The sequence below is a fragment of the Adiantum capillus-veneris genome, chromosome 6, assembly GCF_014529385.1.
Source record: "Adiantum capillus-veneris isolate H3 chromosome 6, ASM1452938v2, whole genome shotgun sequence".
In the NCBI taxonomy this organism is placed as follows: domain Eukaryota; kingdom Viridiplantae; phylum Streptophyta; class Polypodiopsida; order Polypodiales; family Pteridaceae; genus Adiantum; species Adiantum capillus-veneris.
This window is the reverse complement of record NC_140936.1, coordinates 58,800,817-58,828,438: the sequence shown is the minus strand read 5'-3', so window position 1 is coordinate 58,828,438 and position 27,622 is coordinate 58,800,817.

Below are 27,622 nucleotides of genomic sequence, written 5' to 3'. Positions count from 1 at the left end.
CAAGTAGAGCTTGGCTCTCTGCCTCCTTTGCGTCTTCGAGCTTGCGTAGCCATTCTTTGAGTTTCTCATTTTCCCCAATGAGTTCTTGAATCCGAGCCTCGAGGGCTGTGAACCTTGCTTCTTGGCGGGCGGCAGGGTCCTTCCTTGGTGCTGCAGCCACTGCAAGAAAACTCTTGCGTGCAGTGGGAGTGTCAAATGATGACATCGGTGCTAGTGATACCTTGTCTAGTTGGCAACTCTGTCGATCTGAGAGTGTGGTGGGCGGGATTGAGGGCTTAGTTTGATTTGAAAATAGAGGAAATTAAGCCTTGCTCAAAGCTCTGTATAGACGGGTCAGCAGGTCGGCACGGGTTTTGCTGGGGCCGAGCACAAAAGGCCACGGGAGGGCCGAGCACAGATGGCCACAGGACAGGGCCGAGCTGAGAAGCAGCCACTCGCTGCCGGGTAGCAAGAAAACAAGCAGGAAATGAGTGTCGATTGGCAGCGTTGTCTGCAGGCTGTGTCGACTGGCTATGGCAGGGCTGCGGGGCTTTGGCTCGGGCAGGGCGGGGCTGAGAGTTAACACCCCCCAACAGGGCTGCCCTCGCCCAAGGGGAGATAAGAGGGGTCGCGTAGGTTTAGGTTTAGGTTTAGAGAGAGAGAGAGAGAGAGAGAGAGAGAGAGAGAGAGAGAGAGAGAGAGGAGAGGAGAGAGAGAGAGAGAGAGAGAGAGAGAGAGAGAGAGAGAGAGAGAGAGAGAGAGAGAGAGAGAGAGAGAGAGAGAGAGAGAGCTAAGGCTAGGTGTGGATAGGGGAGGGGTTGCTTAAGCCAGTGGGAGTGTGGACGAGAGGGGGTGGGGATACGGCCCGCCAGAGCTGGAGTGTGGACATGCAAAGAGAGAGAGAGAGAAAATATTTGGAAGAGAGAGAGATACTATCTGTGGCGGCCCGCCGTGGCTGGAGTATGACAGAGGTACCCATGGCACCTATCGGGCCGGATGATGAAGCGGCAGAGAATATTAGCGGGGCCGGGCAGTAAGAGAGAGATCGTCTTTTGGTGATAGTGGAGGGGTGTGGCCAAACTGGCGGCGCCCTCGGTGGTTAACCTTGGGGGGGAGGGGGGGGTATGGTGAATGGTAAAGTTTTTTTTTTTCCCCTTTCTTTTTGGTAACAAACCCCTTCTTCCTTAGGGTATGGTTCTCACGGGCATGGTTTCGAAAGCCGGCCATCAATGCTATTGCCACCATGGACCTCAAATTTTTGAGCTTAGATCAATGACCTGGACATGCTAAAAAAGGTGCATTATATCCACATGCATAGAGTTTTTGCATCTACATAGCCAATTACCAACATCCATGGAGAGGGCCTAAGGTGCTGTTTAGACTCATCTATGGAGAATAAGCTAGAGCAAAAGGGATTTGTTTATGTTGAATGTCAGGGCAGCATATAGATTTGAGTTCGAAACGCCAACTATCTACCATCCATTCCATTGTGAATTGAGAATATTGTGGAGAGGAGTATCTTATTGAATGGTGTGCCTCACAGAACTACCATGTATTGTATGTCAATACATATACACTAATTGAGTGGTTTAAGACTATGCATTGAGTCACACAGGGTCTCTCTCTCTCTCTCTCTCTACATTTTTGAGAGGAAGCTTAAGTATATCTGCCTCTACTCGTCTTCTCTCCCTACATTTATGTGTGTAATCAGTCTATGCATGCATCGATCCCTGTTTCTTGCACCAGCGTTTAGGAAAAATGTGTCTTAGCTTTTATATCGTGTCGTTTTCAATTTAAAAATTCTGATTGAAAGCAAGGGGAAAAGGAGAATTTTTGCCCCAAAATAGAAAAAAATATTGTTAAAGAAACCTACTTTTTTGAAATTTCCTACTAGAAAACTCAAGAAAAGGAATTTTGTATGTTTGGGAAAATGGGTTTTCTCGATCGCTGTCTTGCATTCCATACTAAAGCAAAGCACACTATTGCCACCATGGACTTCAAAAATTTGAGCTTAGATTGATAATTTGGACATGTTGAAAAAGGTGCATTATATCCACATGCATAGAGTTGTTGCACCCAATTACCAATATCCATGGAGAGGGTATAAGGTGTTGTTTAGACTCGTCTAAGGAGAATAAGCTAGTGCAAAAGGGATCTATTTTGAATATTAGGGCACCAAATAGATTGTCTTGCACAACACAAGATCTTCTTGAAGGGCATGCTTAAGATTTTGAGCATGATACACTCGCTTGCCAACCGGTTCAATAGCCTAGCAAAGTTTCTATGTGGAACGTTGAAGAGGAGCAGTCATTGGTAAATGATCTTGGCTTGGTTGATGAACATGAGTTCAATCAACTTCTAGTTAGGAAAATCATAAGTTAGAGCATAATTTTGCATAGCTTAGTGCTAATGTTTTGCATTAGCTATATTACTTAATCAAGTCATGAATTATATGGCATCACATGGTGTTTTAGCACCACCTCCAATCGTTGGTACTCAAGAGTTCCTGGTGGCCAAGGGGCTCAAGGAGTTCCACTTGCTCACGATGCAATACATGACAATATACTTCATACATGCTGGAAATAAATTTAAGAGCATGACATAGCCAGTTTACAAGGGGAAGAGAATGAGCTGAATAATGATTCCATGAATACCTAATCCATGAACACAATGATATTCACATGCTCAAACATACTTCTGAAGATGAGAGAAGGGCACAAACAAGAGTTGTTGGTGGTCAAGGGGCTCAAGGAGTTCCACCAACACATGATGCAATACATGACAACATACCTCATAGATGTTGGAAATGTCCATGAACACAATGATATTCACATGCTAAGACATACTTCAAAAGATGAGACATGGGCATACAAGAGCTCTTGGTGGTCAAGGGGCTCAAGGAGTTCCATCTGCACATGATGCAATACATGACATCATAGATGTTGGAAATAATCTTAAGGACATGACATAGCCAGTTTACAAGGTGGAAGAGAATGAGCAAAATAGTGATTGCATTTTGCAAGAAGTTACTTCCATAGAATGAGAAGGATCAAATTTCAATGCATGGGATATATGTGTGATGGATAATGTCACACTTTATTAGTACATATCCCATTATTGAGGAATTACTTTGAAGCTTGAAGGTTTTGATGAATTTCAAAAGGTGTGGGGCTTTTATTCGTGGGATTGATTTAGAGTATCATGCTAAATCTAAAAAGCACCACACTGATTCTTATGAAGCTATTCAACATGCACAAATCCATGATGGCACTCTACGTAAAAAGTGAACAGAAAAGAAGACACTTGCACAAGCATCTGCAGGGTCACATGCATTTAATAAGAAAAGAAATTTTTTTACTCCTATAGCACAATCCTCCAAAAAAACCAAGGGACCTAAAGAACTACTCTCAAATAAAGAGTTTGAGAGATCTCATTAAAAAATATATGCTTTAATTATCTTAGTAAGCATGAAAATAAGGATTGTCCATAGGGGAAATCGTAAGATGACAATGATAAGGAGAAGGGAAAAGGCAAGGCCTCGAATACGGTACAATTATTTCCCTTACCTTTCTCATCAAAGTACTCTCAGGTGGAGGCTTCTCACACAGATGATATCCGTGAGTGATGCTTGATGACTGCAGCTTGTGTGTATGCATGGCACCATTTGTGGTACATGTGTGTGTATACTTATTGATAATGGTGCACACACAATGTTCTAAACTACAACTTAGTTAAGAAGATTCACATTCTATAGGGTCCAAGATCCCACCACCGTGGAGTCTTCCTTATGAATGGTTCACACAAATAGGTGTGGGACATATTTTATCAATGGTAGAGAAGGATGTACCTCAATCTCTGCTCATACATTATGTGGAATTTTCAAAGCTATATGACAACAAGAAAGTAAAGAAACTCTTTGCTATTGCCTCATGCTCTTTTGTATTTTAATTTTTTAAACGATGATAATGTCTATATTAATGAATTCTTCAATGGCACACTCTTACTCTCTCTATATGGCTTTCCATGAATACACTAAGAACATGTTTTTGAGCATACTATAGCAATTGATATAAGAATAACACAATAATTGTCCACAAGATTTGCCTCCAAGATTACCACCAGAATGTTTGATGCAACATGCCATTTATTTGGTGCCTAATAGAAAACCAATAAGTAAGCCTCTTTACAAGCTTAGTCACAAGGAAGCATGGAAGTAGAACTGTAGTTGGTCCACTACTTAATCCATGGTTTTATTCAGCCAAATTCTTTGTCATGAGTGGCACAAATTTTTTTGGTCAAGAAAAACCATGGATCTACGTGCATATGTGTAGATTATCGTGCTTCAAATGTAGCAACTATTTATAACAAGTATCCTCTTTCGAGGGTGGATGAGTTATCTCATAAACTAAAGGGAGCTTGCTATTTTTCTAAGATAGATATATTTCAAGAAAAGTTAAGCAAATGTGATTTCTTGAAAATAGAAATCAATTACTTAGGGCATGGTATATCTTATGTTGTAAGGCCTTCAAATGAAACCTGCTAAGGTAGATGTAATTTCGCGATGGCTTTATCCTACTAATTTAGAAGAACTTTAGTTTTTCTTAGATATGGCAGGCCATTATCATAAATTTGCTAAAGATTACGTTAAGATGGAAATTCCTATGATGAACCAATTAAAGGCTTAAATGGGAAAGCCTTTACTTGGGACAAAAGCACTTAGGGTAGCTTTAACTATGGCACCCATTTTAGCTATTGTTGATCCTCTCACATACTTTGTGCTTGAGATGGATCAAACAACAAACCTATTAGAGTAGTGCTGCTACGAGAAAAAAAGGCTTGTTGCTTTTGAAATTAAAAAAAGTATTTTGCTCGACATAATTATTTGGCTTATGAACGTGATCTTTATAACATCATTCATGCTTTGAAGCAATCGTAACATTATGTGTATGTTGTTGAATTCGAGACTGTTTTTTATTACAAGAACATCAAATATTTTGCACAACAAAAACACTTGAAAGGACATAAATGATAAAGCTAGGCGGGCTAAAATCCTTCAAGAGTATAACTGTAAGTAAAGGATGGGACAATGTGCATGACAATGTGGTAGCTCGTGCTTTAAGCTACATGCCTAAGGTGAATGCTCTTACATTTTTGGAGATTCAAAGTGATTTTATATACTCTCGTAAGGGAAAACGTGAGCATGATCTCCAAGATTTGGAGTTTTTTTATAAAAAGAGATCTTGCCAACACTCAAGCGGGTGTTCGAGACGACACACAAGGGGAGAGTATGTGTATCGATGTACAATGATATTAAGTGCCAAATCCTTTTTCAGTGTCATGATAGTCCTAGTGGGGGTCATCCTATGACAAAAGGACCTATGCACTCATACATTGCCAATTCTATTGGCCACACTTGCATAAAGACGTACAAGATTATGTGTTTAATTGTGAAAAGTGCCAAGTCAATACAAAAAAATTTATTGAAAGTAGGAGGACTGATTCATCCTTTAGAGAGCCACGAGGGTAAGTGGGAAAGTATCTCTATGGATTTCATAGTAGGACTTCGGACTACTATGAAAGGATATGATTCCATTTGGGTAGTGGTTAATATGTGCAAGAGGAAAATGCTCACTCTTGCATGGAGGGAGATTACACCCATTGTCTATGTTATCCTTCTCTCCTCTCCTCTCTCGCCATGCCAATGTATCACTCCGCTATAGGAGGTGCACCTACATGCACTCTCATGCTCTGTCTCGCTCTCTTTCTCTCTCTTTTAGTGTACAGTTCTTGATTGTGTGTATGTGCGACTTGCCAAGTATGTAAATTTGTTGATTATTTTGTTGTAGTTGTAGTTTTTTTATTTTTTGGCAGGCCCTCTATGCTCCCTATAATACCAAGGGAAAACCCAAGGGGGTCACAGACCTAGGCCAAGGGCCAACTGCTAGGTGTGGATAGGGGATTCTAAATCTGGATGGCCAAGGGCCTTTATAAAGGGTGGTAGGGTGGAGAATCCTCATGGCAGTTCCGTGGGTTCTCACACTTAAAATAAACGGAACTGCCATGAGGATTCTCCATCCTACCACCCTTTATATAGGCCCTTGGCCATCCAGATGTAGAATCCCTTGTCCACACCTAGCACCAGGCCATTGGCCTGGATCTTTGACCCCCTAGGTTTGCCCTTGGCATTACACTCCTGGTTGTTGCAGTGGTATTAAAGTACAAGCTACACTCATAACCATAGATCTTGATAATCAATAGCCAAGTATTTTGTCTTCTCATGTTTGTGGATTTCATCAAATTGATTCAATTGGTAAAAATTTATGCCAATTGAACAAGATCATTAGTGGTGTTAAATTTTTTGATTAGAGACCAATTTTTTTCCCCTCATTGTAGTAAGATAGTTAATGTTATCATATCAATTACACATAATAAACATCCAATGTTTATTATAAGGATATTTATGCCACGACTGTTTGGGATTATAGAGACAATCAAGTTAATCAAGTGAAAATAATAGACTATTTGGGCTTAAAGCCTCGGCTATACCTTGTGTTGCAAGAAGAGGAGAAGTATTAAGACCATAGGAAAGCAAATCCAATGGGGAGTAGAAGAAGAAGAAGAAGGGTGAAATCCCAATAGACCCTTGAGGTATTTTGAATTTGAAAAAAAAAAGTAGGTCTAAATCCAAGCAAATGAAGAGAGGAGATCTCTTAATGCTAGAAAAATTGGAGAAGACACTCTATGTGTATTTAGCAAACCTTGAATTCAAAATCCGTTATTCAAGGAGGTACAAGTCGGGCTTTATAGGCGATGAACCCCCTAGAGGCATCTTTGATGTATCCAAGCGGCTCATGTCTCAACTCCATGCGAGCCTACCCCAAATACTTCAAAGATCATAAGATTTCATACATACATATATATATGTATGTTGTTTTAGGGCTTAACTACTCCCCTGTTCATACTCACAAGCACGACACAGACAACATACTTATCATCCGATGACACGACTAACCCGTAGGTGCATGTAGGCAATCTCGTTAGCTTGTCAGGCTGAGACCAATCTACACATACGCACTTTTATGATGCATCAATCACTAACCCTGGTAGAATGCAACCCACTCTATCCCTAACCGCTCACAACATCGTTTACACTTTCAATGAACTCGGAATCGCATCAAACCTTGTAGGCACCATCCTCTCACTAGGATATACTTACCTATAAGTCTAATCTCACCAGATTTGAACCCTAGTTATCTCGAATACAGTCGCGATAGACTAACAGGTCATAATCCAAAAGTGGGCGAAACTTAAGTTCATGAGTATCTATGTGTATCTAATCTCTTTCTCATTCCATAAAGCACTTGATTGTTGAAAACAGACACTGTTTGTGCTACTTACAAACAAAACAAGCTCGAGGAAGGATCGATCGCGAACAGCTCGAAAATGTGAATGCGTGGCGTGGGCGCGTAGCTCTCGGAGAGACTACTGCGATGGTGTAGTCACGTCGTGAATCCGGTGAGGGAGAAGCACATAGCGAAGAGGATAAGACTCTCTCTCTCTCTCTCTCTCTCAGACTCGTACGACACAGGATTAATATTCAAAAACAATGTTATTCCAAAATGGTTCTAAGGTGACTTTTATACTTTAGTCACCTTAGCTAAAAAATGTACATGGGGTTCTCTTACTCATTATTACAAAGTGGGAACAAATCTGAGTACTGACTAACAGATTAATCTTTACATGACCCAGACGAATGGATCAAAATGATAAGACGTCTTTGACATAAAATGGGAATTTGATATGCTTTACAAGATGGCCTCATTACAACAGTTGGACAAATGGGGCTCCAACACTCCCCCCCTCCTAATTCATGTCTACCACGACATGATTGTCTTTGTCTTCAGTGTCGTTGTCGTCCTTCTTGGTTGATTTGATGTAGAAACGCATCATATCGCATAGACTCGCTTGCCATTAATGGGCCAAAAATTTTGGACTTGTACATGAAGAAGCCTGTGTAAAATGCTTCTTCGAAGGTTTGGAGATGGTATCTTGGCAGAAACATTAGCCGTCTGAAATAGGCATACAATACTGGCTCTGTAGGTGGCCCACTTAGATCGTATGACAGCTCTGAGATGATTCTTTCGGTATTCACATACTCTGAAGTCCAGATTTCTGAGAAGACTGTGAGACAGGCCAAAAAGGTTCGAGCTATTTTACATAGCATCTTGCAGGATAGGTCAGAAGAGCCTCCGAATTCTGCAATGGCGCCCTGAAGGGTTTTCACCATGTAAGAACCGGATATTCTCTCTCCCTCTGCAGGCCCTGGCAATACTGGATAATTTAGCCATGTCGGATTTCTGCTTTGTAGTGCTTTATGTCGGCTGTAGGTGTATGTTCGGGGAGATGGGAAAAAAGTTCTGTCATTCCTCAGCTCAGGCGGTGCGTTGACTAAGTGGATCAAGTTATTAGGATGATCCAAGAGCCATTGACACCTCCACTTTGGTTGGCTGTCTACTATTCTGTTTTGCTGTTCCCGATCCTGTAATTCTCCTTCAAACACTGGCACTTGTTCTTCTTTTGCGAGCTGCCGTTGATGTGTTAGAGTTTCGTATTTCAGCAGAGCATAGGGTAACATAGGGGCATTCCATTCCTCCCGTAGCTCTGCTGCTGTTTTGCCTGATCTGGAGAGCCCTTGTAGCATCTTCTTTTCTAGTTGCATTGCCTTGTACCATATCATCTCTGATTGTTTTTCCATTTGCTCGGCCAGCCTCTTCTCTTCCAATCTCGTGACTGAATCTTCATCTATTTCTTGGTCTTTGGAGCCAGTTTGATCAGTCTATGTATCTGGGGCTTCCTGATCATCTAGTTCTCCCTCGTAGTCATCTTGACCCCCATATACTTCGGCGAGTCCAGCCAAATCCGTGGCTGCTTGCTCCAGGTGCACTCGTACCTGTCCTTGGTGTTGCCTTGTAGTTTGAAGACTTGCGATTTGCGCAGCCATTGTTCTACTATTGATTTGGAGAGCTTGAAATTCCATCTCTTTTTGAGCTGCAGACTCCTCTAACTGCTTTAGCCTGATGTGCAAGTTTTCATTTTCTTCCCTGAGTGATTTGGAAACAATGCTTTCCATTTCACTGTCAGGAGCTGGCCCTTGTTGCTGTTCACTTTGTAAGTCTGAAATTTGCCTTTGTAGTTGATCCTCTGCTCTAAGCGCACTTTCGGCTATCATTAAGCGTTGTTTTCTTTCCAACTCCAGCTCCCTCTTCAGTGCAGCCACTTCTTCTTGTGGGTGGACTACCGGTGTTGTTGGTAGCGACGTTTTTTGTTTCTTAGCTAGTTTGATTTCCCTTGCTTGTATATCTGTTACTGCCCTCAAATCTTTGACTTCAATTTGTAAGTCATCGATGAAGGCTTGCCTTTATTGATTTGTGATATGGTTCTAGTGTTTGGGTGACCATCTATTCTTTCTTCTTCTTCTTCTTCACTGGGTGGTGTATGAACTCTCTCATCACGATGTGAGCTTTCTGAATGCAAAGGAGAGTCAGCAAGTGGGGTAGATTGCCTCTCACTTGTCTCTGGCCTTGGAGATGGCGGTGGTGTTTCCTGATCTCGTGAAGTTGGCCTCAACCGATCTCTCAAAGTTTGGAGATCCTCCTCTTCTAGTAGCAATTCTGGTTCGTCCCTAGCATTTCTTTCTTGGATATACCTCTCGAACCAGTCCAACTCAAAAGCTGGGTTGTTTTTATTCTTCGTTCTCAGTGTGTAAGTGCTACTAGAAGGTTTCCAAGTGGTGCCTACATCGCCTCGTAGAGATCTCTCTAGAACAAATCCTTCTAACATCCTTTCCATTTTTGCTATCTTCTGCAACCGGGTGTTGTTTTCCATTTCCGCTTTCCGCTTCTTTAGTCGGACATCTTCCTCTTCAGTTCTTCTTTCTTCTTCCATCTTTTCTTGTGCACTTCTTGTTACTCTTTCCAGCCTGCGTCCTCCAATGGTGTTAATAGAGGCTGGTACTTTCCTTTGTGATTTGTCTTCGATATTCTCTCTTAACACCAGCCAGTCGTTTTGATGGGGAGCAGGTGGCAGCTGATCTGCCGCGCCTATGGCCTGGTATATGATTCTGGTGAGGACTTCTCCTCTTGCAATGTAATTTGGCTTGTCTTGCCTTAGCCTTGTCACTTCTTCAAACAGATATGATGCGTGATCTATATAGAACTCATGGGTCATTCCCATAGCCCATGTCAGTGTGTTTGAGATGCTCCCGTGTGGTGTAGTGTATCTTGGCGGTCTTTTGCTGTAGCTCAACAAACACTGACTGTAGATCTGTGTCAGTTCTCTTACTTCCGGGTTTGCTATGAGTTCGAAAGATGGTAGTTTGGACTTTTGCAAGTAGACTGTGAGGTTTTTCCTTCTTTCTCTCATGTTGGCTCCTTGATCAGACCATTTCAATGCCTCCTTGATGATTTCTTTGGTGATATGGATCTCCATCACTTCATTATCCATGACTGCCACTCTGCAAGTTCCATCTTCTTGGATAGTCTCAATTAGGTGTTGTACCCTCTTGAAATCTATCCCTACTGGTGGTCGTGATACAAAGTTCCATAAGCCAACTTTTTTGAGCCATGACCTTTGCGGTGATCTTTTCAAGTAATTTTCTGCCTCCTTGGGGATCATCACTGTATCCACTAAATTTCTTTTGTCATCCACATATGAACCTTGATAGATCTCAAAGGCTGCTACCTGTTGCACGTCTGCAGGTATCCAGGTGGCCACTGGCTTTAGTGAATTGGGTAGAAGTGCATAGGGTATTGCACCTTCCGTTGCCAGGTTCTTGCCTTTTCTTTTCCCCAGAGAAGCATCCATGGATCCTGTATTCACAATTAACAGTTAATGTACAAACATAGTACTTCTCTTCTAAATTGATTACCACTTAATCATGCATCTAGATGAGCCTTCTTAGTCCCAAGATGAGTTAAGGTAAAATGTTAGCAGATAGACAAGCTCTTCCATTGTGCGACTCTGACGGCTTCAAATTAATGTTGTTGGTGAAGGAGAACAAGTCCAAATGCCTTGAAATTTTGTGTGGTGTATGTTCACAGGGCATGTAAGGTCACTCTATAATCCCAAACTGAAAATCAGTTCATTTGCAACTTTTGCTCAGTCTATCGCGATAGACTAGCCATCTTTTGACAAGGGTCCTATTTTGCAGTTGTGCCTCCACCAATTGGTTTCTCATACCTTGCACATGATCTGATCCCATTTTCACCTCAAATGAATGTCAAGTGACCCCTTTTTGGATCAACTCCCATTTTTTCCAGATTCCTTCCAAGGAGATGTTGGTCTATCTCCTTCATTTTGTGTTGTTTTGGGCTCAAACTTAGTGGGTAGTCTTCTTGCATCATGCTGAATCCAACTGTTAATTCAAATTTTTGGTTAGATGGCCTAGTATCCCTCTGCTTAGTCTATCGCGATAGACTGATACTCAGTGTCAATTTGTCATTTTTTGGCTCTGTGATCATCTGTCTGCCTTCTCCAAGTTGATGTAAGGTTTCTTGACCTCTCACATGTGAATTTTAACTGTCTGCCCTTGAGATGTCCTGTTCTGACTCTGAGTTGTCGTCATGTCTTTCTCGGCTTGCCATATGAGTCCATCCTGTCACCAAATTTGGTGTACTGCCTTCATGTGCTTTTCCAAGTCTGTTTTGTGAAAATTTTGAAAAGTCTTTCCCCCAAATATTGTAGTAGCAAGTCTATCGCGATAGACTAGGTTATTTGGCCAAAAGAGATCCCTTTTGCACTTTGATTTGATAATGGTGGTTAATATTCCTTGTTAGAACTCCTCATGAAGCCAAAATCAAAATTTTACTTGTCTAATTGTAAATTCAAGTCTATCGCGATAGACTATTACTTAGTCATTTTTACCAGTTTTTTTGATGTTAGTTGACCACAATGGTGTTAATAGGCTCTCTTAGACACACACATCAAGTTTTAATCAATTTAGAAGAGTGTACTCCCTGTTTGCAGCACTTAGCAGGTCCTGGAGTCGAAGTAGACCACTTAGGTGATGGTCGCCGTTCCTTTTGGTCATTGTATGACTCCGGCTTTCTTTTATTTTCTTTTGACCTTCCATCAAAGCAGTCGGTTGTTGTTTTGGTGTTTACAACACCAAAAACGACCATTTGAACATCTTTCTGGCCTGTTGCTGGCATTTGCCCTAGTGGAAGAACTTTTTTCCTGAGTGGACACATTCCATCTCGTAGTTGACCTCTTTTGGAGGTACCTTGTTGAATTTGGTGTCATTTTGTCATTTGGTCGGCCCGTTAGAGTATCATGACGCTTTGTGCAGTTTTCGTCAAATGGGAACTTTAGGCTCCATTTTGACGAACTTTTTCATGATCTAATCGGTTTGTCGAGGTTATTGGCTTGCTGTCTATGAGTTTTGGCTCATTTCTGATCACCTTGGTTCAGTTGCCCTTTTGCAGGTCCTATGAAATTAGGGTTTTCTGAGTGGCTTCCTTCGCGCTTTCCGAGGTCATAGGCTTGATCCCTAAGCTATAGGCATTGTGCCTTTCAATTTTGGTTCCGTTTGGTGGCCTCTAACAGCAGGTCTACCATATGTGTGCACAGGTTGTGATTGTGCTGCTGGCGAGGTTTTGCGACTAACTGAAGTAAACAACACTTAGAGTCAGTGTTGACGAGCGTACCTCTCATATCTGATGTCGATCTGGTGACCGTGCGCGATGGATGAGCTTCTGGAAGTCTCAACTGCTGTAGGGAGCTCTCTCTCTCTCTCTCACAATGGAAAATGGCTCAAATGAGAGATTTCTAGCCTAGCCTCTCTATATGTAATCGAGACTCTGACACAAAATTTTCCCATCTTTTACCTGTGGCCATAACTTTTGCGAGATGCAGTTTAGGCTCGCAAATTTCCTGATTTGGACCTCGGTTGCTCCAGTTCTACAATTTTTGTAGATTTCTCCTGTTGTTTGCAGTCCTTATTTTTTCTATGTCTTCTTTACCTTGCTCCGATCAGGTGTCTCTCTTTTGTGTTTCCATATGGATTACGGATTTTTTTCTATAATTTTTGCTAGAAAATGGCTAAAATAAAGCAAATAAATCCCAAAATAACCCGAAAATAGCAATTCTAACCTATAAAAATACCTATGAAAAGCAAAACACTTTGTAGCTCACTTTTTTCTCGTCTATGTACATTCTCATTCATAATCGTCAACCTTGGCCTATTTTTTGTTGTTTTTAGACGTTTTTTTGGCTAGATTTGACTCTCTTAATAGTCTATACACATCCCTAAGGGCTGATGTATGATGATTTGGTCCCCAATTCTAATTAATTACGAGGGCATATTCTTTTTTCCAAAATCACACAATAAAACGCAAAAATGGTTGAAAAATTGCTCACAAACATTGGCCTCTAATATATGACATGAGCCATGAGTCCGCATTTGGAATGCCTCCCCCCCTCCTAGTTGTAGTCCTCCCAGACGACAGGGTATCGTCAAGGGTATGTGCTGTGCATGGGTGTGAACTCGTGCTAATGCAAGCCTTGTAATATAGCCCTATATGCATGTGCAGTCAATGCATGTAGAAAGAATTTATGCGGTGTAAGAGGAAGGTATAAACGATTCGCTTATTGGCATTTGTCGTTGAGGTTTCTTGTGGTAGCTTGAGTTGGCTGGCAGATTTTCTTTGCAAGGAGTAGTTGTAAATCTGCCGCTCTTTGTTTGATTGTTTTCCACTGGTTTTGAATTGGCGTATGTGGATCCTTTGAAGTCAATATTGTCGTATATTTTGTTGCATTTTTTGGTGGAACATTTTTTCTTTCTCCTTTATGACGTGGGTCTTATAGATCCTTGTAGTTTTTGTTGTTGATTCTGTTTGTTTCCTCGTGCTGTTTGCATGATGTGGCTTGACATTGACAATTGTAGATAACTACTCGATGGTCATCTTTGGCCTCCCTTGTTGTGTTGTTGGCCTGTTTTGAATTGGCAATTTTGGCCGCCATACCAATATAGTCCGTTTCGTAATCGACCGATTGACTGTGGTTCTTTGAAGTTTTGCTGGCTTTTGGTGTTTTGTCCGTTCTTCTGCCCCCTTTTTTATAGGAATTAGGATGTTTTGCCTTATCCAAACTTTGTATTTCCTCTTTTGATGTAATTGTGCCTCGGCCAGATCTGTACGCCGTACCCAAACTTGCCTAGTTCCCTGCATGGTTGTTGATTTTTGATAAGACGTTGCTGGACTTGTAAACTTTGTTTGTTGTTGGGCATATCCTTGCGGTTGTATTGACTCCTGTTTCCTCCTTAACATATATTGGTTATATGATAAGAAGGGTTCTGAAAAGTTGTCATTTCGGAACAGTGCTTCATTAGTATCCAAATCAATGAATACCCTGTTAGCTTTCATCCATGACACTGCTAAGATACACGGCGTTGCTGATTTACTTGGTGGCAGTACATGGAATTTTGTAGTGTACTGGTGTGCCTGCACTGTGATTGGTATTATAATAGACCACAACGTGGTCACCTCATCACCCGATGCTACTTTCAACCGGTGTGTCTTTGGGATCGTCCTCATTGGTCCAAGTTTCTGAAAGAGCTCAAAGCTGATGACACTCATTTTTGCTCCAGTGTAAAAGGTAGATGATATTTTTTTAAACGACACCCACTAATCCAGTTCGGCATTTCTTTTCCATCTAGTGTTGACAGTTTTACTGCTCTGCTGGACGATATTTCTTGGATCAAATAAGGCCCCATTCCCCTTTTCTTTAGCTTTTTGGCATGCTGTTTAAGGGTGTATACTAAGACATAGTCGCCCGTTTTAAAGTCCTTGTTCGGAATTTCTTTTCCATCTAGTGTCAACAGTTTTACTGCTCCGCTGGACGATATTTCTTGGATCAAATAAGGCCCCATTCCCCTTTTCTTTAGCTTTTTGGCATGCTGTTTAAGGGTGTATACTAAGACATAGTCGCCCGTTTTAAAGTCCTTGTTCTTGACATGTTTGTCAAAAAACTCTTTCTGTTGTCTTTTTTTTTGCATATATGGCTGCTGCAGCATTGAGTCGTAACTCATCTAATTTTTCAAGGTCCTCTAACCGTTCTGAAAGTTCATGCCCCGTCCAATCCAATTGTGTGGCTACCCTTAGTGTAGGGATCAAAAAGTCAATAGGCAATATTGCATTTAACCCATATACCATATTAAATGGTGTAGCATTGAGTGTTGTTTTATATGCAACTTGATAAGCCCACAATGCCGAATAGAGCATCTGATCCCAATCTGTTCTTGTTTCACTAACCAGTTTCGTAAGAACTGTGCACAATATTTTGTTGGTCGCTTCCGCTTGGCCATTGGCTTGTCGATGATAGGGTGCAGATTTGCGATGAATTACCATAAACTCATTTAAGAGATGTTGGATAACTTCATTTACAAAGTGTGTCCCTCTATCACTCACCAGCTTGATTGGAAGGCCATAATGTGTAAACACATATTCATATAAGAATTGTGACGTGATTCTAGCGTCTGCTTTCATTGTGGCTTTTGCTTCCACCCATTTGGTCATGTAATCCGTGGCCACTATGATATATTGTGCTTGTGAACGATACGCTGGTGGAGTGATAGGACCAACAAAGTCCAATCCCCATTTAGCGAATGCTCGAGCACTCATCATTGGCCTTAAAGGCATTTCGTCTCTTTTAACTGGTACCTTAGTGCGTTGACATTCATCACACCTTTTCACGAATTCTGCTGCATCTTGAATCATGGTCGGCCACCATATACCTGCAACCATAATGATTTTTACGGTTCTCTGTGCTGAAAAATGACCTTTTGCTATGCTTGCATGAGATTGTTCCAATAATGGAAAGTAGTCATTTTCATGAGGAACTAACCTCAGCTGGTCATCAGTTCCTCTTTTATACAATTGGTCACTAATGAGGGCATACCTATTCGCTTCGATTTGTAAAGCCTTTTGTCTGGCTTTAGACCAATCTCCTGGCAGCTCCTTATTAGTCAAATATTCCACAATAGCATGACTCCATGCGGGTGCTACTGTCACTTGGTATAATGTGGTATAATCCACAGTAGTATTGGATGTGCAAAAGTCGCATTTCTTGATGTACTTAGCTACATCACCTGCCATTCCTGGCCAATACACTCCAAGTCTTCTTAGTTGTTCATACATCATTTGATTTCCTCTATGGAATCCCCCTGTTTGTGTATGGACCTCCTCTAGATACGCTTCGTACTCCTCTAGGCTTATACACAACCATAGAATCCCATCGTTTCCATGATGGTACATTCTTCCCGCAAGCATTGTGTAATTTCGTGCTTGTCTAACGTCTTGCACCGTGTGTTTGTCGTCAAGATTCATTCCATATGTCAGCAACGGAATAATTTGCTCTGACCATTTCGGTACCATCTCTATATTAAACATGTATGCGTCTGGGAGATATCATCTACCCCAGTAGCTTTTTCGCCATGTAGTAATCGAGAAAGGTGGTCTGCTCTTTGTTGAGTTTTTCCTTTCTTAACTACTACCGTAAAATCAAACTCCAGCAACACAATGAACCATCTTACAATTCGTCCCGTGTTACAAGGTTTGTTTACTAAGTACAAGAGTGCTTGATGATCCACAAAGAATGTGAGTTTGTTTGCGAGCAAGTAATGCCGAAATTTCTTTACCGCATATATCATACCCAATCCTTCTCTTTCAGTGGTAGTATAATTCTTTTCTGCACTGTTGAGTTGTCTACTAGCATAACTGATTGGAAAATCTATCTTACCCTCCCCTGGTTGTGCTAATATACAGCCTATTGCAAATGCCGAAGCATCTACATGTACATGGAAGATCTTTGACCAATCTGGTGCTTTTAGAATTGGTGTCGATACCAGTGCATCTTTTAGTTTCTGGAATGACTCCTCACATTCATTGGTCCAATTGAAGAGCGTGATTAGACTATACAAGGGTTTTGCTATTACAGCGTACATGTAGATAAAACGTCGGTAGTATCCACAATGTCCCATAAATGATTGTACCTCTCGCACAGTGTTTGGTCTTGGCAATTCTATGATTACCTTTACCTTGTCTTCATCAGTGGTAATTCCATTAGCCGACACTATGTGGCCTAAGATTTTACCTTGTCGTACCATGAATACACATTTTTCTGGGTTGAGGCAAATCCTATACGTTCTGCACTTTTCGAATACCTTTCTAAGATGATCTATATGGTCTTCTCTCAATAGAGAATAGACACACAAGTCGTCCATGTAAATATCCAAGAATATTCGCAAGTATTCTTTAAAAGCATGTGTCATTAATCTCTGAAATGTGGTTGGAGCATTGGTCAAGCCAAATGGCATTACTCTAAACGCATATACGCCCCATTCTGTTGCAAACGCTGTTTTGTATTGATCTTCTAGTTTGACCCCCAATTGGTTATAACCAGAGAATCCGTCCATAAAGCTATAGGTTTGCTTGCCTGCTACTCGTTCCAGGACGTGTTTAGTGATAGGAAGAGGGTAGTTGTCCCTTATTGTTGCTGCATTTACCTTCTTGAGATTTACACACACTTGTAATTTCCCGTTTTTCTTGGGTACCACCACTATCGGGGACACCCACTCCGTGTGCTCTATCTCATAAATAAATTCAGCCTCCATAAGTTTGTCTATCTCTTCTTTTATCCTTTTGGCGAATGTCTCATTATACGTGTATGGACGTTGTTTGCTTGGCTTTGCATCAGACTTCAGAGGGATTGAATGTTCACAAATGTTAGGATCCACCCCCTTCAAATCTTTGTACGACCATGCAAATACATCTCGAAACTCCTTAAGTGTTTTGATCAGTAAGTCCTCTTCTTCCCGACCTAGATCTGTGGCAATGTAAGCAGGTCGAGGACTTTCTCCTGGCTCTGCTAAGTCTATTTTCTTGGCGTTCTCTGGCCCATCGTAGGACTCGTTTGATTTAGGCTCCCTCATTGGTTGCTGAACCACCAATCTTCTTTCCTGAATGGTGTACTTACAATAGTGAGGAGGTACATCTATCTTTTTACTCCCATCACTAGCGTTCGTTCCATCGCTACTTTCCATTTCAGTTTTCCATACATTTTTAATTTTTTGTTTCAACTCATTGTATCTCGTTTTCCGTTCAATTTTTGTCATAATTGGACCACCAGAGACATTCAGTTTTTCTGATGCAACTCTTTTTTTTGCTTTGCTGGTTTTCTTAGGTTTCAACAGTCTGGACTTAAATCCTGAGTCTTCAACAACCTTAAGAAATCTTCCTGACACTTTATCCTTAGCACAATCAACAGCATGAATGTTCATAAGGAAATGTGTCTTACCCCTAAACTCCGGCATGGGTCTCAGCTTGGTTGGTAGACTGATATGGTGTCGTTTACTCTTGTATCTTTTTTGGCGTCTCTCACTTTGGTTTGGGAAATTGTAGAAGACGTCATTGTCTTGATCTTGATTGTCATCTCCCTCCGTATTTTCCGACTTGTTGGGGTTCTTCAACACAAACAAAACTAAAGTGTTGACAACATGTCACACACACTAAAGACAGAGTAAAATAAAAATAAATACATTCAACTCATCAGCATTTCATTATTCACCAACTTCCGACACAGCAGATTGCAGAACAAGCATGAAGCATAGAGCAAGAGACTACACAGTTGATTCATCTTGGTCCACAGATAACTTCCATTTCAACCCAAAAATTACATTCTCGCATGAACCAACATGACCTTTAAATAGGAACTTCTAGCAGTTATAGCAGTTACATCCGATTGACCAAAATCCGACTAAGTGTTGATTGATCAAACTCCGACTTATCAAAGTCCGACTGACTAAGTGTTTATTGACTAAGACATAAGTACAAGTACTGATTTGGTGTAGGTTCAACACCTGGCACAGCCCGGTGGTGGATTTCCTTGAAATCCGACTTGGATTCATAATCCCTTGATCTGCATATTCTCCACCACCAACATTACTCTTTACACTGGTTCAGCTTCATTATGAGCCTCCACATCTGGCTCAGCCATACCCTGCTCTTCAACTACTGACTCAGGTGCCACTATGCCAACATGTACAATTTCCACTGCTTCAAGCACTTCAACCTGCTGTTCAACCTGCTGATTCATCTCTGCATCATCCTTCAATTCTTGACCTTTCTCAATCTGTTCCTCCGACTGAACATAAGCCATATCCCCTTGCAATTCTTTCATCTTTAAATCCTGAGCTAATTTGAACCACATGTCTCTATCCTTTTTGACATCCTCTAACTCCTGTAGTAATTCACCCTCATGCTCACTTACAAATCCCTGCTTCATTGTCTCATATGGATGCTTTATTGCTACAACAATTCTTTTCTTCATAGACTTCCACACTTCTTGAATTGTTTGCAACAGCTGTTCTTTCAAGACAGAAATTTCTCCCTCTGACATAAGCACTGCATTGACATCCACATCCTCACCTTTTACTTGCTTCTCCAATTCCTGCAAAGGAATCAATATCTGATGTAACATTTGAACCTGAACCTGCAACTCAGCATTAGTCTTTGACAAATGCTCCATTTCCTCATTCAATCTGGCATCTAACTTCATTGTCCAATCTCTGAACAGTCCCAAAGACATTTTTATTTTTGAAACTTTTGCATGATGCTTTTTCACCATATCCTCTAACTCCTTCTGATGTACTTCCTGAATCTGTGCCAACTGCAAAGTCATAGCTTCCAACTCCATGTCCTTCTGCTTTACTTGCACTTTACCTACTGCTGAATCTGCAACCTGTTTCAATTGCTCCTCCATTTGTACCTGCTGACCCAACACAAATTCTTGCACCAACTTAAGCATCCTTATAGCACTGCCAGCATCTTCACATCTGCCTTCAGTTTTAAAAGATGTACTCGGAGTAGCAAATTCAAAATCTAAAGCTTTAGCAACACCCTGCTCACCAGCACTCACCTTTCTCTTCTTGGACAAAGTAAATGTTTTGCCCAACCTTACTGGTGTTTGAACATCTGCAGGGACTTTTTGTGAGAAAACAGATAACTCACCAAAGTCTTGGAACAAATATGGGCTATCCACAGCTTCTCTAGCCTCCTCCTCTATGTAACCAGCCTCCATCAAATCTTGAAACTGCTTTCTCTTTGCTGGTTCTCCAGTAAAAAGCTTGTCCAATTCATTAACCCGCTCTTTACTTTTGTTCTTCTGAAGTTCCGACTCAGCAGCAGTAACAGAGATATTTGGTACCACTGTTTCTCCTACTTTCACCATCCCAGCATACTTGAATAATGCAGCTAGGAATGGAGCCAATCTACTGCTGCACTAATGCTTCCTCCTATTTGGAGTAAACACTTCTGCATGAATTTTTTCATGGACCCAATGTGCCCAACTGAAACAACCTCCCTGCTCAGCAAATGCCAATGGAGCATAATTCTCTTTTGACATATAGTCAAATTTAGCCAGAAAACACACCCTCTCAAGATACCACTTTAACTGTTCCTTGCGGCCATACTCCACATTTTTGAGCATGTAATACAACCTTGCTCCTTCTCTAGACCCAAACTCCTTCTTTAAACAATCATCTGAACACTTAGGTGGAACAGCTACTATTGTGAATGGTAACTTGAAAACTGCAGCAATCACCTGTGGGCACAACACAATCTTATCAGATATTGCTCCTCTGGTCTTCTTGAGCAACTCTGCCTGTGACTTTGCATAAAAAATTCCTTTCCATTCTTTCCATGGCAACATTGCATACTCATAAAGTCCCAACTGTCTGAGCCACTTCTCATTCTTCTCTGTATCAGCTTCCATCTCAATCTTGAGCTCTGTGTACGAATCCATCAAACTCTGCAACATTTTATTTGCCAACAAAGGTGGCGGTTCTTCCTCTGAGAACTCTTCTTCTTCCTCATCGCTTACATCCACCCTCTGGTTAATTCCCTTTCTCCTTAGCCTTGTTGCGACAGGCTCTGCCGACTCAGTTTTAGCCTCGGGTCTCATGGCTGCTGCTACAGGCTTTGCTTTAGGGGCCATAGGACTTGATGAAGGAGTAGATGAAGAAGGCGATTGCAAGAAGTAATCAACAGCTAAGTACTTGCACGGTGAAGAGACTAACATTTCATGCAAATGACGTTGCATGCATCCGCTGAATGACCTCTTTGACAGCTCCCGCGCCCCAATAATTACCTCTAGTGGCGAATAATCTCCCCGCAAACCCAAATATTGTTGATCATTAAACCGTTTACTTCCAAGTTTAAAAATTCCGATCCAGTAAATGCAGATGGACCAAATTCCGATCAACCAACATTCGATGAACCACACTATATGACTGCATACTGGATTATGTTTATGTGAATTGAATCTCCACTCATCAGAACCTTGCCAAGCACTCCTCTTGCCTTCCTTCATGACTTGTTCTCTGTTGAAACCCTTATCAACAACACTTCTAATACCATAGTCACCTGATAGCAATGCTTGCTGACTCTGAAAATCTGTTAATTCAACTGCCTCACACAAAGCAGCTTCTACCACTTTTGGTGTCAACCAGTCAAGGTGAGGTGGTTTACCTTGAAATTTCTTTAACCTGAATCCATTAACTGGTTTGTCCACTCTGGTTCCAAACACATCAACAACTATAAATGTGCCTTGGCCTAAATCTTCAACAATCTGATAAGGACCCTTATACCTCAAAGTCAATTTCCTTGGGAATGGACCAAGCCTAGAATTATACAGCATCACCCAATCTCCCACTTTAAACAGTTTGAACTTGACATTCATAGCTACCCAGGCTTGTCTTCTCCTCTGGATAATCTCAGTGATGTAAGAACTCACCAGCCTATCCTCTTCTAGCTGCATCAAATACTTACTTCTATGCTTTACTGACAATGCAGGAGACATTTTCTCAGCAGAAATTCTCAAGCTAGGTACCACAAATTCCATAGGTACTACATCTTCCAACCCATAGACCAACCTGAATGGTGTCATCCCTGTGGTGACTTTGAAAGCAGTTATGAATGACCACAGAGCTGAATCCAACTTCAGGTCCCAATCTTTATGATCATCCTACACAATGTTTTTCGAAATTTTAACCAGAATTTTGTTGCTACTCTCTGCCTGTCCATTGGCCTGGGGATGATATGGGGTAGACTTCTTGTGTAATATCATATGAGTTTTAGTCAACTCATGTATGACCTCATTCAAAAAATGTGTCCCCCTATCACTCACCAACTCAACTGGACACCCAAATCTTGTCATAATGTTATGATACAAAAACTTTGCTACACTGGCTGCTTTTGTAAAGAATGAGGATGCAAGAGAGCTACACAAGACAAGCACAAAGCACACAGAGATGGAAAGCTTCTTCTTCTTCTCACGGAAAAGAGAGTACAAAATGACTAAGTGCTAAAACTGAAAAGTAGCACATATGTACATGCGGTCACTAAGTGTGAACTCGCTAGAAGTGTACTAGGCTGGCACTATAAGTGTAGTCCGGCTGTAGAATCACTGGCAGAGATCCTCCATGTCGGTCACCTAAGGTGCCAGTGAGTAAATGCCATAAGCGGCCAAGACCCATAGTGGATGCCAGCTCAAGATGCAGAGCTCGACATCTCAACACTCCCCCTCGAGCTCTGCATGTCGCAGAGTCCAAGCATAGTCCGGAAACGTCGAAGCTTCTCAGCTCTGAGGGCCTTGGTAAAGATATCCGCTATCTGCTCCTCTATGCTGACGTAGACCAAGTCGATGTCGCCTGCCAAAACTCACTCTTGAATGTAGTGGTAATGGACCTCTATGTGCTTGGTCCTGGCATGGAACACTGGGTTCCTAGCCAACTGCATGCTGCTGAGGTTGTCACAATGGATGACAATCTGCTGGTCCACCTGCACTCCCAAGTCCTCAAGTAGTGTGTGTAGCCAAGATACCTTGCACGCCGCAACTGCTGCACCTCTGTACTCGGCCTCTGTGCTCGATAAAGCAACCGTAGGCTGCTTTTTGTTGCTCCAAGTAACAGCAGCACTCCCAAAAGAGAACATGAAGCCACTCGTAGATCTCGTATCAACAATGGTACCTGCCCAATCTGCATCTGTATACCCATACAATGCTAATGGCACATCTGCTGCATAGAACAATGCGTAGTCAAGAGTCCCTTGCACATACCGAAGTGTGCGTCGTACTCCATCCAAATGTGGCTTCCTTGGAAGCTGCATGAACTGACTCTCCAAGCCTACCGTGTAGCTCAAGTCTGGCCTCGTGATAGTCAAGTAGATTAGACTACCCACAATCTTCCTGTACATATTGACATCCTCAACAACATCACCCTTCTCTGCACTTAGCTTTGCATTCACATCCAAGGGAATAGAAATTGGCTTACAATCAGCCATACCATACTTTGACAACATGTCCAAAGCATACTATCTCTATGACAACCATACACCCTCTGGAGTCCTGATCACCTCAAGGCCAAGAAAGTAGCGCAACTCGCCCAAATCTTTCATTTCAAACTCCTGTTTGAGACGACCCTTCACATGGTCAATCTCCATAGCATTGTCACCCACAATAATAAGGTCATCTACATATATGGTAATGACCACAATCCCCACATCACTCTCACGTACATAGAGTGAATGATCAGCATGAGCTGTCCTAAACCCAATACTGACAAGATACTTGGCAATCCTATCATACCATGCTCTAGAGCCCTTCTTCAAACCATACAAAGCTTTGAGAAGTCTGCATACATAATCTGGGTAACCTGGATCGACATAACCAGGTGGCTGATCCATATACACTTCCTCTTGCAACTCACCATTCAAGAAGGCATTCTTTACATCCATTTGATGCATAATCCATCCTCTAGATGCAGCCACTGCTATGACAGCTCTCACAGTCGTCATCTTTGCCATTGGAGCAAAGGTCTCCTCATAGTCTATGCCATACGTCTGTGCATAACCCTTTGCGACCAGCCTTGCCTTGTGACGTTCAATGTTACCATCAGCCTTATGCTTGGTTTTATACACCCATTTACATCCAATAGCTTTCTTGCCACTTGGCAATGGCACCAACTCCCATGTGTTGTTTGCACAATGCAGCCATCTCTTCATTCATTGCATCATCCCAATGCACATTTCCAACCGCATCCTCAAAACATGTGGGCTCCACATCCTGTATCACCTTAGCCATGTAGGCTTGGTGATGCACTAGATACCCATCATAAGTCAATTTTTGAACTGGATTTCTGACTCTGTTAGATCTGCGCAGTCCTGGGTCACTCCTTTGCCCTCTAGCATCTTCTTGAACTTTCCTTACACCAGGTGTCTTGACAGCCGGAATTCCAAATTCCTCATGAAGACTTTGTTCAGAACCATCTGAATCCATGTCTACATGTGAAAAACCTGATGATGCATCAGCCATAAAGGGAGGCTCATCAACCTTTTCCTTTCCTTTTCGTGATACATTCCCTGTACCTGCTGGTGGAGTAACCTGCGTACGTAGTCTACCATTCCATGGCTTCTCAACAGAGCCACGAGAAGAGGACTCTTGTGGTCCACTCAAAACCTGTGACTGTGGCCTCACATTTTGTACAACCACATCATCTTTTACATCAGCCCCAATAGTGCCATGTGCATTACTGTACCAGCTGCTCATCTCATCAAAGACTACATCTCTGCTCACTCGTAATTCTCATGTAGAAGGATTGTAGCACCTGTACCCCTTTTGTTCAAGGGAATATCCCACAAGAATACATTTCTCTGCTTTAGGATCCAATTTCCTACGCAAATCATCTGGTACATGCACGTAAGCTATGCAGCCAAGCACTTTCAAGTGTGCCAAATCAGGCTTTGTACCTGTAAACTTTTCCTTAGGTGTTACATCATGCACCGGAGCTGTAGGTGTCCTGTTCATAATGTACACAGCTGTATTTACAGCTTCAGCCCAGAAATGATGAGTCATGTTCTTCTCATTCATCAATGCACGTGCAACCTCTGCAATGTGCCTGTTTTTCCTTTCTGTGACCCCATTCTGCTGTGGAGTATATCTGCATGTAAACTGCCTGCGTATACCATGCATTCACAGAAAATCTGAAAAATCGTTGGAGAAGTACTCTTCCCCTCCATCTGACCTCAATGTCTTGATTTGCATATATGTCTCCTTCTCAATCATGACTTTGAAGTCCTGAAAGTGACCAAACACTTCACTTTTGTTACGCATGAAGTAGACCCATACTTTCCTTGTATGGTCATCAATGAAAGAGACATAATACCTGCAACCATGTATACTTGCAGTATCGGTTGGACCCCAAACATCTGTGTACACTACCTCAAGTGGCTTTTTACATACATTGCGCTCATGTGGAAATGAGCCCTTTGACTGTTTTCCAAACTGGCATGCTGCACACACTTTATGCATACCATCCACCTTGAATTTGGGCAAACCTTTTACAATCTGTTTTGATTGCATGCTGCGCAATCTCTGTTCATTGACATGGCCAATCCGTTTGTGCCAAATGTCAACATCAGCCACAACACCTGTGCCCTGTGCAAATAATGCAGCTTTTACCTCAGGCATGTCTACATTCAGCGTAAACATTCTGCCCACACATTTGCCCTCTGTGATCAGCTTACAGCCATTCTGGAAATCTTCTACATAACAGCCATTGGGATTGAAGTGAACCTGCAAACCCTGCTCAACCATTTGTCCAACAGAAACAAGATTCTTTGTAATGTTTGGGACATGAAGTACATCTGCTAAGTACTTTGATTTTCCACTCTTCGTATTTAGAGGTATGTCCCCTACATGAGCAATGGGGTGAGCTGTGTCATCTCCTGTCTGCACATAGCCTGACACATCTGGTTTGCGCATATCTCTAAACCACTCTCCACGAGACATCATGTGATTAGAGGCACCTGAATCCACATACCAAACATCATCTTGGGTGGAATTCTATGCAGTCATTGTATTCATTACATGCTGCATAACAAACATGCGCTCATTTTTGCTGTCATCTGCATCTCTGTTAGTAGATGCATAGTTGCCCTGTTCTCTCTTTACATTTGCTTTTCCCTTTGGACAATCACGTGACATGTGACCTCTTTCACCACAAGTCCAACATTCTTTGCTATTTGCAGTATGTTTCTGCCTGCTTGATCCTGCACCATGACCTCTTTGACTCCCCCTGCCTTGAGATTGGTTTCCCCTGCCACCTGTATTGTTTTGATTTGATTGACCTTCTTGAAATTGGCCCGTGCAACCCCTTGGGCCTCGACCATGACCTCTACCTCTACCTCTGTTGGAGTTAGAATAGAAGGCCTGTTCAGAATTATTTCTGCCATGAGAAGAAGATGTGTCAAGGTTCTTCTCCTCAAGAATAAGCATAGAAATCAAATCTTGGAACACGGGGATGTCGTCTCTTGTATTCATGGAAGACTTGAAATGTACATACTCATCTCCTAGACCATCCAAGCATGCACGGACAATGTCATCGTCTTCCACTGAGACTTTAATAGATCCAAGAGCCTCAATGATACTCTTGATCTTCAAGGCATAATCATTGATTGAGAGGTTGTTCCTCTTAACCTGATTTAGCTCCGACTTTAGTTCAAGCTTCCTGGCCTTGGTGTTCACCTCGAACACTCTGCTTAAGTTTTTCCATGCAATGGCGGGGGTTTCAGCATCCTGTAGATAGCCCATCATGCCATCTGTGATTCTTATAGAAAGACAATACATCACTTTGCTCTGGCCTTGTTGCCAGCCCCTCAAAGCTTTCCTTTGTTTTGCTGTAGAATTTGCCTCGGGAATCTCTGGTTCCTTTTCGTTGTCTCCTTCTACATAGTCCCAATAACCTTTTCCTTTTAGGAAATTTATTATTCTGAACTTCCATGCAGGGTAGTTATTTTTCTCAAGCTTCTCAGTAACAATATGACTGAAACCGTTAGACATCTTGAAGCACTAAGACAAAATAGCTGCAATCTGCAAAAACCTGCAAATCTGTTGAACCTGCTATCGTGGTACCTGTAACACTTTCTACACTCAACGAGTGTCCACAATCAAGCGTACATACAACCACTGTACTTGTACAATAGATCTCTATGTACTACACTTTGGAGACCTGTTCAGAAACCTGTTTGCATCTGGTCGTGGATTGCGAACGAAGGGATTGTGATGCTCTTGCTCTCTTAGCCTCTCTTGCCTGCACCACGCTCTGATACCATGTAAAGAATGAGGATGTAAGAGAGCTACACAAGACAAGCACAAAGCACACAGAGACGGAAAGCTTCTTCTTCTTCTCACGGAAAAGAGAGTACAAAATGACTAAGTGCTAAAACTGAAAAGTAGCACATATGTACATGCGGTCACTAAGTGTGAACTCGCTAGAAGCGTACTAGGCTGGCACTATAAGTGTAGTATGGATGTACAATCACTGGCAGAGATCCTCCATGTCGGTCACCTAACGCGCCAGCGAGTAAATGCCGTAAGCGGCCAAGACCCATAGTGGATGCCAGCTCAAGATGTAGAGCTGGACATCTCAACAGCTTTGTTATCCTTCAGTGCCACAGCTTCCACCCACTTAGTACAATAATCTGTAGCAACCAAAATGTACCTATTCCCCCTAGAGCTAGTGGGCTTCACTGGT